A 13,911-nucleotide genomic window follows, 5' to 3' on the forward strand; every position below is an offset into this window, starting at 1 on the left:
ACATCTCAGCGTTGATAAAAGCAGAACAACCTTGAGAGGAGAGAGAGGAAATCTGCATTCAGATTCTATCTCTGCCACAAACTCTCCTGCTAACTCTGGGGCCAAGTGACTGAACTGCTCAAAAGGCCTCAGATTCCCCTTCCGGAAAAACTATGAGTGAGATGATGTCTCGTCCAGCTCTGACAACCTATTTCTAAGACGCTAATGATTTAATTCAGCTGGTAAAGACCAAAAGTTCCTAAATCGAGGTTTCTTCAGCTCTCTGTTGCTACATCCATAGAAGAAGTGGCAGCTTAAATAAAGATGCATGTGATCCGTAATTCTGAGAACTCTGCAAACATCCAATAGAAGAGAAATGGCTAAGAATAGTTATCATTTTATTAATCTATTTTCTATTCTGTTATTATAATAATTATTATTATTATCACTAGCCCACATGCCAGGCATTGTTCTAAGAGCTTTGTAGACTTTCACAGACTTTCACTCACCCCACCCCCCCACCCCCGCCCCTGCTCAGTCTAAGAGGCAGGCGCCGTTCTTGCTAAGAGGAAACCGAGCCCCAACAGGCAAAGCAGCTTCCCCAAGATTACCCGTGGGACATGGCCAGGACTCAGCCTGGAAGCGGGGACCCAGAGCCCGCCCATCTGGGCTTGGTGATGCGGCTGCTGGCAGCGAAGGGCAGTGCACAGAGGGGACAGGGGAAGAAAAGTGCAGAGCTGGGCATCACACCTGGGCTTAACAGCCCCCAGTGAACAAGGTGGGCTTAACAGTCCCCAGTGAACAAGGAGGAAATAGGAGAGCAGTGACAGCAGGGGGCCAGGACCAGGCCGGCTCACCCGAACTCCCAGGCCCACCCGCAATCCTGGCTGTATGCACCTAATCCTCTCCACCTGGGTGGAAGCCAGCCAGGCCAGGATGTTGGGATGTTTGAGAGCCCACAAAGGCTGTCTCCTACATCAGGACCAGGCACCCAGGGGGCAAGCGAACAGATGTGTGAGAAAAGACGCAAGTCTATGAGGTAGGAACAGAAACTCCCCCCTTTTATAGCTGAGTAAACTGAGACCCACGAGTCAACAGCTCCAAGGTCGCAAAGTGGGTGAGGCGTGAGCCAGCAGCAGGAGTACGAGCCACACCGTCAAAATCATCAGAATCATCCAAGAGAAGGGGCGACTAAACATGAAATGTGAGACCCCAGAGCAGGATGGGAATGAAGGGGGGAGGAGAGGCATAAGGGTCATTGGGGGGAATGAGTGGAATCTGAATATGGGCTGTGGATTGTGGGATTTCCCATCAATGTTAAATTTCCTCACTTGCTTACTGCCCTGCTAGCTACCATCCTGAAGCATTTGAGGACATCAGGCCTGCAATTACTCTCAAATGGATCAAAATAACAATAACAGTAATAGTGTATGCCTGCATGGAGGGGGGGACCCCCAAAAGCAAATATAGCAACTAGCTACCAACTGTGAGTATGGATGTGGATGTATATACATTCTGGAAATGTCACAATAACATTACCAAAAAATTCAACTTTAAAAATACCTTCTATTGATACACTTCCCATAAACACAACATGCGGGCGGCTTGAGTCCAGATCCCCACACATATTTAGAACCCACAGTATGTACAGCCAGGTAAGTCCACCAGCATCGTTTTGCCATACTGAGTTGATAAACGGACAGAAAGGAGGGTGCTTTTCATACACCCTCCCCCACTACACTTACTACCTGAAACACCACCCCATCCAGTCACCAGCTGAGGCTGGGGCCACACAGCATTCCCCCTGCCCTCCTGGTCTGGCAAGAGCAGGAGGCCAGAGTCACCAGACAGCAGCTACCTACTCTGGGGCCAGTGCTCCCCCAAAGTCCAGGCAACCCATTAAGAAGGTGTCAGAACAAGGAGCGTCTTGGTCACAGAGTGTCCCCTCCAACCCCTTTTTCTCATTCGTTCTCTACTCCCACCACACAAACAGTGCTGTTACATGCCAACTCCGGTGGCTCGGATTCTAATGCAAGAGGACAGGCACTAAATAAGTAAACACGGTAATTTCAGGGAGTGACAGGTATCAAGAAAAAAACAGGCAATATAGAGAAGGTGACTGTCAGGTTCTCTGGGGAAGTGTAGGGAGGGCCCTGATGCAAGGCAGGTGCTGCAGACAAGAAGAAAAACAAACAAAAGGCTCAGAGGCTGGAACCAGCCCAGAACAGAGAGAAGCCAGCGGGGTCAGGGCACAGTGAACACAGAAGGGGATGAGGCTGGTGCGAGCACCCTGAGGATCACATAAGGCCTGGGGAAGAGTCTGTGTTCAATTAGCAGAGATCCTCCACTCCCCCGTACCACTAGCACAGAGCAGGGGTGGGAGAGGAAGGAGACCCTCTGACGTATCATCACATCAAGCAAACCAGAATGAAGTGACAAGATGTTGGACCTAAACCTGCCCTGGTCAAAAATTACATTAAATGTACATGAGTTAAAAGTCTAACCAAAAAGCAAAGGCTGTCAGATTAGATTTAGGCATGATGCCTAGAAGAGATGCACTTGAAAAGCAGGACACAAAGAGGTTAAAGGGCAAAAGATGTTCATAGCTGCTGTGGCTATGAACATCAGCTGGAGAGACTTCAAGGCAAAGAGGTTTATCGGGGGTAAAGACGTGTATTTCATAACAACAGTAGTCAATGCTTTGTGAAGGCATAACAATAACTGCACATGTTCCAGAATAAGGGACATTTGTAGAACATTCTACCAGCAACACAAGGAGACACATACCAAGAGCTGGGTCACAAACCAAGTATCAGTACATTTCAAACAGCTGGAAACCCCTACAGCATGCTCACTGAGAAGTAAATTAGAAACCATGAAATAATATGTCCTCTGGAAAAGTCCCAATATGTAGAAACTGATACTAACCAGGCTGGCCTTCTCTCTCTCCACCCCACCCTCAGGGTATCAACATTTGACACAGATCACTCTAAGTGACAAGTCATCAGTCATCTGCCTTAAGACCAGATAAAGGAGACCAGGGTGGTGTTAGGGGGAAAGAGGCTTATCCCCCAACCACCCAATCAGCAAATAACTGCCAGACATGCCAGGGTCCGAGCTCTACAGACCACGTTCCATTCAGCCACTTCTCTGCCCCGAGTGAGCTGAGGGGACTCCATCAGCCCATCAACCCACACTGCTTAGGGACCAGCAAGAGAGGGAGTAAGTGACACGAAGGCCTGGGCTCCGGACAATCCTGTGTTCAAATCTTCCACCTTCTAAGTGACAGGAAAATACTGTGGTGACCCCCAAGAGTCCTCCCCGTGCCCAGACCCACCCTGGAGGATCCAACCCCCTTGCAAGTGGCTGGGTCGGGGCCTATGAGTTGACTCCTGTTAGTGAGGCGATGGCATTTCACAAAGACAGAGGATGTAAGGTAGGTCCCACATGAGATCACTCTGAGCGGGGTGGGGGCCTGACCTGAACAGGCGAGCTCTTACAAAGGAACTGGGAAAGGAGGAGGGGCAAGCTGGACCCTTCCCGAAGGAAGAGCAGATCTCACGGGGCCGTGTTTCAAAAAGTCCCCGCGGTTAGCACCGGACAGCGGCCTCTAAGAGGTGAAAGCCATCACCAGTCAAGTGTCAACAAGGAACATGGACTTCAGTCCTACAACTGACAGGATCCAAACTCAGCCGACACCTTATGCAGCCACCCCAGAGTCACAGACGGGCAGCCCAGCACCCGGACACCCTGAGCAGAGACCCCAGCTACATCACTCTCGGAATTCTGACTCACACGCTGGGAAACACCTGCAAGAAACGATACCCTTTAGACCACAACCTCAGTGAGGCTGTCACAGATAACTGATATGTGGTCTCTGCGTGGCTGCAGATGAGTGGGCCTCAGTTTGCTCATCTGCCCGATCATGAGGCGGCAAATGAAGAGGGACATGGCAGCCGTGCCCAGCAAGTGGGGGTGGCTTGTTTTGTGCCTTTTCGGGTCCACTGGGGGATTTCACAGTGGGAAAAGGAGGGGTTTTACGGTATTTTTGAGAAACTGACCATTATTTTTCCTATTTTTTAATATGCAAAATACAAACCCTTTTAAATTTTATTTAAAATATTGTATTAAAAAAATAATGAATCACTCTAGTGAAGTCATGCTGATTTACAACACTATATGTTTTAGGGGTATGGGCCCACATATCTTCAAATGTATGTCACCTCACCACGCCTACCACCAAGGCACCCCGGCCTCCCCTCAGTCCATCTACTCAAAATGAAGCCCTATCCTATAACTGTCCTGTACAAAAGTAGGGAAGTGCCAAGAATCTAAAATATAATAAAACTTTTTCAAAAGAACAATTCACAAGGACGCTCCCCCCTTTTCTCTCACCCTAGCAAGCTCCCCCTCTGGTAGTTTCAGTTCAGCATCAGATTTGAAGAAAATGAATCTTCTTTTTTATTTGTTCAATCTTTGCATGAGTTCCTTGGGGAAGAAAGTAGAGACTAAGAGACTACCTTCTGCCTACAAATTACAGTCATTCCAGAGAGGCCTTGTTCCCAGCTGCCTTCAGGGCACAGAGATCAAGAGCCTGGGGTAAGGGCACTCTTGATTAAAACCCACATGCTTGCTTATCTCAAGTCACACAAGGAACAGAGGCCTTTTGCTCAAAATGAGACCCTGTAGCCGTCCTTGTACAAGAAGTAGGGAAATACCCAAAATCTAAAATATAATAACAACTTTTTCCGGAGAACCATTACCACTGACTAGAGCCTGAGTGTGTGCCAAGCACTGAGCAAAGTGTTCAACCATTTTACAGATGAGGAAACTGAGGCCCAGAGAGGGGAAGCTCCTTGTCCAGGGTCACAGAACCACTGAGGGACAGTCAGTTCACACCCAGATGGTCCAGGCCAGACCAGGGGCACCTGAGCATGAAATCACACTACAGAATATCCTCCTGCATGGTGTCCCAACCCGCACTCACCACACCCCTTGGATTACTCCAGAGAACATCAGATTATCTTAGTGTCAGCTCTCCCAAGGTTTGTATGAAACTATTCAGCATTTGTATCAATCAAGACAATCATGTTGTATTTTTTTTTAATTCCCCATTATTGCAGGAGGAGGAGAACACAGGGTTTTCCTTTCATTCAACAAATATTTAATGAGAACCTACTATGTGCACACTTTGCGTGGGCACCTGAGAGACAAAGAGAACGAAACACAGAAATAAATGCCCTGGGTTCATGGAGCTGGTGAGGATGACAGACAAGAAGCAGTAAATAGTAAAATATTTCGTGTGTGAGCTAGTGGAGAGAGATCACGCAGAGAAGGGAAAGGAGACCCTAAGGGCCGCTGGGGGTGGAGTAGTTTCAGATTTGAGGGTAGAGGGGCTCAGAAGAAACCTCACCGAGGACAAGAGGTTTGAGCAAGGGCCTGGTGGAGGGAGTCGGGGGATACTGTGGAAGAGCACTGCAGTAAGGACACGTGGCAAGGGCAGGACCACGCCTGGTGGTCCACGTGTGGCTAGAAGAGAGGCTGGAGATGACAGCAGTAAGGCCACCCTGCTCCAAGTGCAGCCAAACCACTGAACTGAGCACTGTAAGGGGAGGCTCTGGCATGTGCATTCTGCCGCAGTTTTTAAGGTGTTAGGAAAAAACAAGAAGAGGAGATGGAAGGAACTGTGGGGGCAGATCATGCGGGACCTTGGGGCGTGGGAGCCAAGGCAGCGGAAACCCCAGCGGGGTATCTCCGGCCACCTGTGGAGAGCAGAGTGGCAGCAGATGCGGTGGCTCCAGCAGCCCTGGCCCCTCCCTGGCAGTGATCCTCTGTGCCTCGGTGTGCCGCACTTGTGAGATGAGTTGATAAAAGACGCCTCCCCACAGGGTAGAGGGGAGAGAGACCACGACATCCAGTGTTGTTGTGATGGCTGTGACTGGAGGGTGGAGTCCAAGGTGCCATCAAAACACGCAAAGTTAGTTTCCGAACAACGAACAAAGAGTTGCCTTCCTCCCTCACCGGAAGGCCGACCTATCACACATCAACCGCCCTCCCCTCCCAGTTCACAGCCATCCTCACAATCAGACCACAAACGGGCTCTGATTGTTCTCTGAGTGTGGTCACTCACACGCAGCCCCCCAGGTAGGCCAAAACCCAGACAGACGTGGCAGCCCAGAAGTAGGCGGTGACTCTGCCTGGGGAGGGATGGGGCGTCCTCCTTCCTGGGTGGGGGTCCAGGATGGAGGCAGGAGGTGGCTGCAGGGCGCCCGGGAAGGCCACTGTGCAGGCCTGGCTTTCCAATGGCCAGTTTGAGCAAGCCACCCCCCTGCTGAACACCCTCCAGGGGCTTCTCACCCCAGGGAGAATACAACCCAAACTGCTCCCCATACACATGAGCCCCCGCCACCCATGCCAACCTCATCTCCCCCAGCCTCCTCTCCAGCCATCCCGACCCAGAATGATCATGCCTCGGGGCCTTTGCGCATGCTGTTTCCAGTACCTGGCGCACACTCCCTTCCCGTAGCTCGCTCCTTCTCTGCCGCAGGACTCAACCCAGACACCACCACCTTGGAGAGGGCTTCCTGATCATTCCTGATCATCAACAAAGCCCAATTATCTGTCCTCTGTGCAGCTACTCCCCACTTTTGTGGACTTGAGCAACTTACTCAACTTCTCTGGGTCTAGCTTCCCCAACTGCAAAATAAGCGTAAAGATGAGCTCTACCTCAGAGCAAGGGCTTGCAGAGAGAGTCCTTACACAACACTTAGTACAGTGCCCAGCTTAAGGTAGGACCACATGAATAGTGTTATTATTACAATTTTGTCACTTTCTCAAGTAACCTCCTGTAGCAGTACCTGAAGATTTCACAAGCACCTTGTCCGTCTTGTTCTAGCCACAAACCAGCAGCTAGTCAAGGTGCTTAATGTCCACTTACTGAAGGAATTAGTGAATCCGTGAATGGAAGTATTACTTCCTACACCCGATTTGACCCCAGACTGGTTCCTCCAGAGAGTAGCTCCTTGCAGACGCCGCCCACTTTCCCCAGCAAGGGAGAAAGCTCAAGACCCAGATCCTGATGGCAAAGGCCACCTTCCTCCACCGGGCTCTGTGGCCCTCGTTCCACCAGCCTGAAATAGCCTTGCCTCCCTGGCCCTGGATCAAGGGATCATCTGTCAGTTCCACCCTGGGGAGGGAGCCAGGCCAGTAAACAGAGATTGAGTGTCCAACCACAAGACAAAAGAGGGGCAGGCAGGTTCCCTTCTGGTCCACAAGGAGCTGAGAAAATAAACTGAAAAATCCACCCAGGGCTGAGAGGGTGGAGCCCTTCCTACCTGGGGCCTCCTCCTGGGCGGCCAGACAGGAGAGCCCTGACCCGTCTCAGCCCTCAGAGGCAGACACCTGGGCGACTGCACTCGCTCTTCCACGTGACCCCGCGGGGTAAGCATCACCGACGGGGGACTAAGGCTTGAAGAGACCACAGGGCTTGCCTGAGGTGCCACGGCAGAGTAGGGGTTCCAACCCAGGCTCGTGGATGGGGGTCCAACTGCAGTGGCCGTGCTCTTCACCACGAGCCAAGAGGAAACACCCCCCCCCCACCGGCCCCCAAGACACACTTCTGGGTGAAAAGAGCAGCCTATCACACAGGCACGTGGGCCACCCCCTGCATGGACAAGTGCACGTGAATGCCCCAAAATGGATGGAGAGCAGCTCTGGTGGGCAAAGAGGTTTCAGCCCAGCGGTTCTCAGTCAGGGGCAATTTGTCCCTAGGGGACATGTGGCAATGTCTGGAGACATTTTTGGTTGTCTCAGCTGGGAAGAGAGAATGTTCCTGGTAGCTCACACGTAGAGACCAGTGATGGTGTTAACACGCGATGAGGCACAGGATGGTCACCCACAACAAAGAGCATGATGCCGTTGCTGACATCATGCCCATGCCTGGTGACATTATGGAATGCCACCAAGCTTGACCAGAGCGTCCCTCCCTCTAAGGATCAGAGCTTCTGCAGGGGGTCTTTCTGGAGGTCTCACCTGCAAAGCAAGGAGATTCAGACCCCCTAGTCTGCTGTCAAGGTTCTATGTCTCAGAAACTCTGGGTCAAGGATTAGCTTGCCCTTGTGCCTGGAGAACAAGGCTGGTGGGATACCACATCCTAGCTGGAGGGTCAGCCCATCCAGATCAACTCCCACTGGAGTTCCAGCCAAGAGCCAGTATCTACTGGGGGAAAAATAAGAAGAGTCATCACAAAAACCCAAGAGGTCAAGTTCTTCTGCAGCCAGAATGACCCGCTGCAAAGATGTTATTCTTGCAAAATTCCTGGACAGGGGAGCTGTGAGGCAAGAGGATGTGGCTTTCTCATCTGAGAGAGTGGCTCCCAGTCCAGGGTTTCTGCCCCTTGGTAAAGGGGTCAGTCTCAAAGACAGGGGTCCCCAGAGTCTCCAAGAGCCAGGGAAACCAACACCAACCAGCTCTTCTTGACGTGCCAGATAAACGGCCCTAAGAGCAAAGGCCAGGATGATCTAATTATGAGCAAGTGTGCTGGGTGTCAGTCAGAAGGAACACAAGCATGCAAAGGCAGAGTTCCACAGTTGGGTGCAGGGTGAAATGGGTAAAGGGGCCAGTTGTCTGGTAGTGGATGGAAACAAAGACTTTCAGTGGGGATCAAGATATGGTGAACACAGATGTCCAGTTACAATGCTGCAGAAATTTCTCTAACCCAATGCTACCTCAATAAAATCCACTAAAAAACAAACAAAAGCATGCATCATAGTACCTATGCAGGGTCCTCCTCCTCAGAGACACAGGACGGCACCAGTCCGCTAGAGCCCTGCCCGGACGGACAGCGGGGTGCCCCCCCCCCTGCACGGTGAGAGAAATAATAGCCTCATGGTTTTCTGGTTTTACCTTTCCGGGGTTCTGTCAGCCCTACACAAAGATGGGTCTCATCTAACCCCTGCTGACATGTAAGTTTTTATCATCAAAGGATTTTTACTGACTTCCTGATACAACATGGCCTGGTGCAGGCTCTCCAGCACCCCAATGCTTAGAAAATGTGGGCCTTTTGGCTACTTCTTATCCGCCTGGGCAGTGTAGAAGGTCCACAAAAGAGGTAAGTTTGGTCTTGAATACAGGATCCGACGGGGCAGTTCAGGGTGGTGACTAGAGACAGTACAGTGGACTCGGCAGTCAGACCCCAGCTCCGTCAGGCTGGGTGAGCTTGGGAAACTGACTTGGCCTCTCTGGGTCTCTGTTTCATTTGTGAAATGGAAAGCCAACATTACCTGGAACTTTTGAGTTGATAATGAAACTACATAGCACTATAGTAAGTTTTGTATTGTTTTTATTATTACGTCTGCTATTGCATTCCCCTAATAACCATGCTGAAAATACAGCTGTCAGTTTTTGTGAGTGCAGCGCACACATGTGCAAAATTTATATGAGAAGAATATGGAGGACACTTTTTCCTTTTTGTAGCTTCCTGCTGGCCTCCCACCGCCCCTCCAGTCCCTGCGATGGCGCACGCACCTCCGCACCACTGCCGTGCGCGTGTCCTGGGGACCGCACGGACCTTCCCGAAGGGTGACTGTGTTGTGCACACATCTCAGCATCCTCCTTCTGATAACACAACTTCATGACAATCCCCCAAGTTGCTGAGTGATGGGAGATTCTGTTTCCACACCAGCTCCCCCGCATCCAACCCATGGCTGCTTTTCTCGCCAGTGTGAGATGAGGCCTACAGGGTCTCGAAAGAAGGGGAAAAAAAAAAAAGTGGCAACACAAAACCGCAATTTCTTGTTTTGGCAACTGAGTCGAATGAGAAGCAAACCTTTGGTCTCCTACTTCCAAAAAAGCAGAACCACAAGGAACATTCCATGCTCACAGGCTCACACGCCCTAATCCACAGGTCTCCGTCTCCAAGGGAGCCCTCAGGGGCCTCTGGGTCCATCTCCCTAGGGCCTCCCGGCTTCCCTCGCCCTGCCCAGGGGCACATCCATCACGGGACACTGCAGTATCTGGCCCAAGCTTGCTCCTTTACGGGCAGACCCCAAACCAACCATCCAAGAAGCAGGTAGGTCCAAGGCTCACTCAGTCTCCTCCTTAAGGGACACGCCTTTGCGGCCCAAACAGAAAACCTCTTTTGCCCCCCAGTGTTGCACATCCCCCCAAAAGAGCCACCATAGCATCCTGAGCTCCTATTCTGTGACTGTAACAGTCCAAAGAACTTGAACTTCAGGTTCATCCCTCCAGGATGCAGGTGCGACACAGGAAAACAGAGGAGGGGAGTTGGGGGACCTTCCCAGCGCTGCCACGGTCAGTGTGGAGTAAAGCCAGGATCTGAACACCAAAAGCCGCCCTCTAGAACCCCACACTCAACCATCAAGCCATGAACAGACACCGGGCACAGGCAAGAGGCCAGGCGGCCTGCTGTTCCCCTCCTTCTGCTGTTCTGCCCCAAAGAGACCACAGGAGCCCCGGAGTTGGGGGTTGACCAGCGGAAATGCAGTAATAGGTCACACAGATCTGGGTTAGAATCCCGGTCCTGCCACCTTAACAAAGCACGCACAAGCCCTTTATAAGCCAGAGAAAGCTTTTGAAGTGGGTAGGGCCTGAGTTCTGGGTTCAGCAGCCTGAAATCACTCCCTGGCAAGGCTGTTGACATGATCCAGGGCAGTTTCCTCATCTGTCCATGGGGATCGTAAGAGCACCCCCTTCAGATCTGTACTGGGAAGGATCAAAAGAGTTGATGGATCCAACGTGCTCAGGAGCGCAAAGGATGAAAACTGTTAGCCCCAAGGTTAAAAGTCATTACCAACACAGGTAAACTGGGGCTTCTAGAAAGTGAGAGCCAAGGACCCCGGGCAACCTCGGTGCTATGCCCAAGCAAGAGCCAACATCGCTAGCGAAGGCTGTCCTTGACTCTTAAATAGACCCACACAAAGACGCCAAGGTCATCTGTCCCCCTTGGATGGGGGTTGGGGGACATACAGTGCCTCCTGGAGGCAGTGGAGAAAGATGGGGAGATTCTGGAGGAACCCAGAACCAAACCAAACCACTGGTTCCTGTGGCTGGAGTTTGGGGAGCTCCCAAAGGAAATTCACTCAGAGCCTATCCTCTTCTCGGTGCTGACTCAGATCTGACTTCCTCCAGGCAGCCCTCCATGACTCCCCCTGCTCACTGGATGCTGGAACCCCATAACCCTAATTGCCAGTCTTATTCGGCTATCACATAATATAATAATTAATGACAATACTGATATTTAAATACCTTCCCACCTGCCAGGCACTGTTCTAAGTGCTTCACAGATATTTGTATAACTCATTTATCCTCTTTTTAAAAAAGTAAACCATTTTTAAAGTGAGGCCAGAGAAGCTAAGCCACTCTCCTAAGGTCACCCTGACCCCAAAGAGTCTGGCTCCATGTCTACCTTGGACTTGGATTCTTATAAACATCCATTCTTGCCACCTTCAATTCAAACATCTCCTTGAGGGCAGGAAGCTGGACCTGGCTCTCTGTCCTCCCCCACAGCACTGAAGTCTACCACAAAGTCCTCATTTCTGGTGGTGACAGCACCTTTAAACCAGGGACATACGGAGGCAGGGGCCACAAGGAATCAAAAGCAGGGAGGGAACACCAAGCATTCTTCCCAGCCAGGAGGCAGGGGGACATCCCCTTAGCAAGCATAAAAGCTGGGAGGAGAGCGAGGGAAGAGGAGCATCACCCTGCTGCTAGCTACCCTCCCCTCTGCTGTGGAAAGCCTCTGTAATTAGCAGTTCCTAAAGCTCTAAGCCTGGGCTTCCAGGAAGCAGCAGCCTTGGGTTATTCAGGGGCTACTACTGATGAAGCCCAAGTAGGAGACATCGATGCCTCCTGCTGCTCCCGAACAGGTACCTGGCTCAGATCACAGACACAAAGGACAAGACAGAGGTGGCTAGATGGGCCCAAGAAGTCCACGTTGGAACCAGCTCATCTCAGAACTGAAAGATCAGCCAAAGCAAAATTTTGTTATGAATTCAGCCACTTAAAAGTGTCAAAAAGATAACGAAGAAGTTCAGAATTTTTTTTTCCTTCCTGCTCCCTCACTAAGAATGGCTGATTCAAATCAATTTCCATTATTTCAGCTTCCTTGGCCTCGACATTCAGACAGTTTAAAACCGCAGTTAACGCAAACACAGCCTATATATCTGTTCAGAAACAAATCACACCATCTAGGGTCAAGGGGGAGAGAGGAATATTTTCCATGTAATAGAAAAATTGGTTTGTCTTTCCTCTTTCCCTTCCAGAAAGATGAGCCGGGAGTGGCTCAGAAGAAGAAGTGAGGAGTCCCCTAGAATCTGACATTGCTCAGGGGTAACCAGGGCTGTCTACATCTTTAATTCAAAAACTGCCAGCCTCAAGCTGGGCAGATTCCTTTTTTAAACTGTGAGCGAGATGGGACAGAAATGCCAACCGGGTCTCACGGGCCTTTCTAGAAAGGTCCTTTAAGCCAAATGGCTTCAATGCCTCTCTGCGGGACCACTGCTCTCCACCTCCCCCTCCTTCCCCCCCCCCCCAACCCTCAAAGCGCACACACACAAGACACTCCTCACAGGAAGAAGGGCTCGACCTCACACAGCCCCCACAGCACCCTAAGCCAAGAGGCCCGAAGGATGCCAGACTCCCCTTTTCTCCTCCGAGACTGAGAGCTGCACAGCCTGCCTCTGGGGTCTCTAAAGAACCGCCGCCGCCGCCACCCCCGCCAGTCCTTCCTGAACCAGGATTAAAAGACTTCCTAGCGCTAAGAAAGGAGTAAATGAGGTCCCAGCAGGAGGCACGGAGATTAAAGCCCTGGGAGTCTCCTAACTTCCAGCCCAAGCTTGGCCCCAGTCCCACCCCTACACACTCGCACACTCACTCACACACTCACACACGCTCTCACACACGCTCACTCACTCATACACCAGCCGCTTTTCTCACTTCCTTGGAGAGAAGGGAATTGGCTCCTTCCTCTCACAGGAGAAAAAAAAAAAAAACGCACCCAGGCTCTAGCACACCGAGGGGCTGCTGGTTCAAAGCCAGGTATTCCCATTAAGCAGCTGTGTGATGCTGGGCGAGTTACTCAACCTTTCTGGAGCAAAACCCCACCATCTAAAAGAATGAAGGGAAAAAACCGTCCCCACTCCCTGGGCCACTCGTGGAAAGTCAAACCTTCGCATGGCACATGTAAGCGCCCGGCGCCTAGGGAGGGCTCGCCTGTTGTTTTACAACTCGCCAGAGGCTTGCAACTGGGCGATGGGGGGAGTGGGGGCCGCTGGGCTGCAGAGAGATGAATTCAAAGTCTCCTCGAGCTCCAGGGTACCCCGGGATTTCGTCGATCTCGGTCCTACCTCCGGGCTTGGGGTTTTCTACCCTCTCCGCGTGGAGCCACACCGAGCTCTAGAATTTCTAGGGTGCATCCCAGATGAGTAGTCGGCGGTGCACTAGGCGGCGAAGAAATCCCGGGAAAAAACGCAGGAGCGAAAGCTGCCGGCGCCTGGGTCCCAGAGCCCCCGCCTCGCGGATGTAACTAATTTTAAAACTGTTTGCAAGGCTGGAGGACTGGGGAGACAAAAGGGCAGCGAGCCGTGCGGGAGACGTGGGGTCCCGGCTCGAGCTCGAGCCGGCCGGGGGGTTGGGGAGGGGGGCGACTGCTCGGCTTGGAGGAGCCCCGACCTCCCCACGGCTCCGTGCGCCCCGCGGAGCACCCCTACGGCGACTCCCGCGCCCCCCCCCAGGCTGTGGCCACAGGTTGGGGGTCCGCTCCGCGCGGGAGGCCCCAGCGCTCCGCCGCGGGGCCGCCGGCCGAAGAGGAGGCTGTGCCCGGGCTCCCAGGCGACACTCACCGACTGCAAGAAGCGCAAGGTGCCCACGTAGTCCCGCTCGGTGCCCAGGATCTCGTTGAGCACGCAGAGGCGG

General features: G+C 52.0%; 1 protein-coding gene across 1 annotated transcript in view; it reads right to left on the reverse strand.

The window, feature by feature from the left end:
• PREX1 (phosphatidylinositol-3,4,5-trisphosphate-dependent Rac exchange factor 1) overlaps positions 1-13,904 on the reverse strand; it is a 157,407-nt gene extending 143,503 nt beyond the window's left edge. Inside the window, exon 1 of the mRNA XM_012728131.1 lies at positions 13,839-13,904. The gene's annotated coding sequence lies outside the window, so the exon portion shown is untranslated. The remainder of the gene's footprint in view (positions 1-13,838) is intronic.
• Between the last annotated feature and the right edge of the window lie 7 nt (positions 13,905-13,911).

Source organism: Condylura cristata, unplaced genomic scaffold (genome assembly GCF_000260355.1).
Source record: "Condylura cristata isolate star-nosed mole 26May11 unplaced genomic scaffold, ConCri1.0 scaffold00022, whole genome shotgun sequence".
Taxonomy (NCBI): Eukaryota; Metazoa; Chordata; class Mammalia; order Eulipotyphla; family Talpidae; genus Condylura; species Condylura cristata.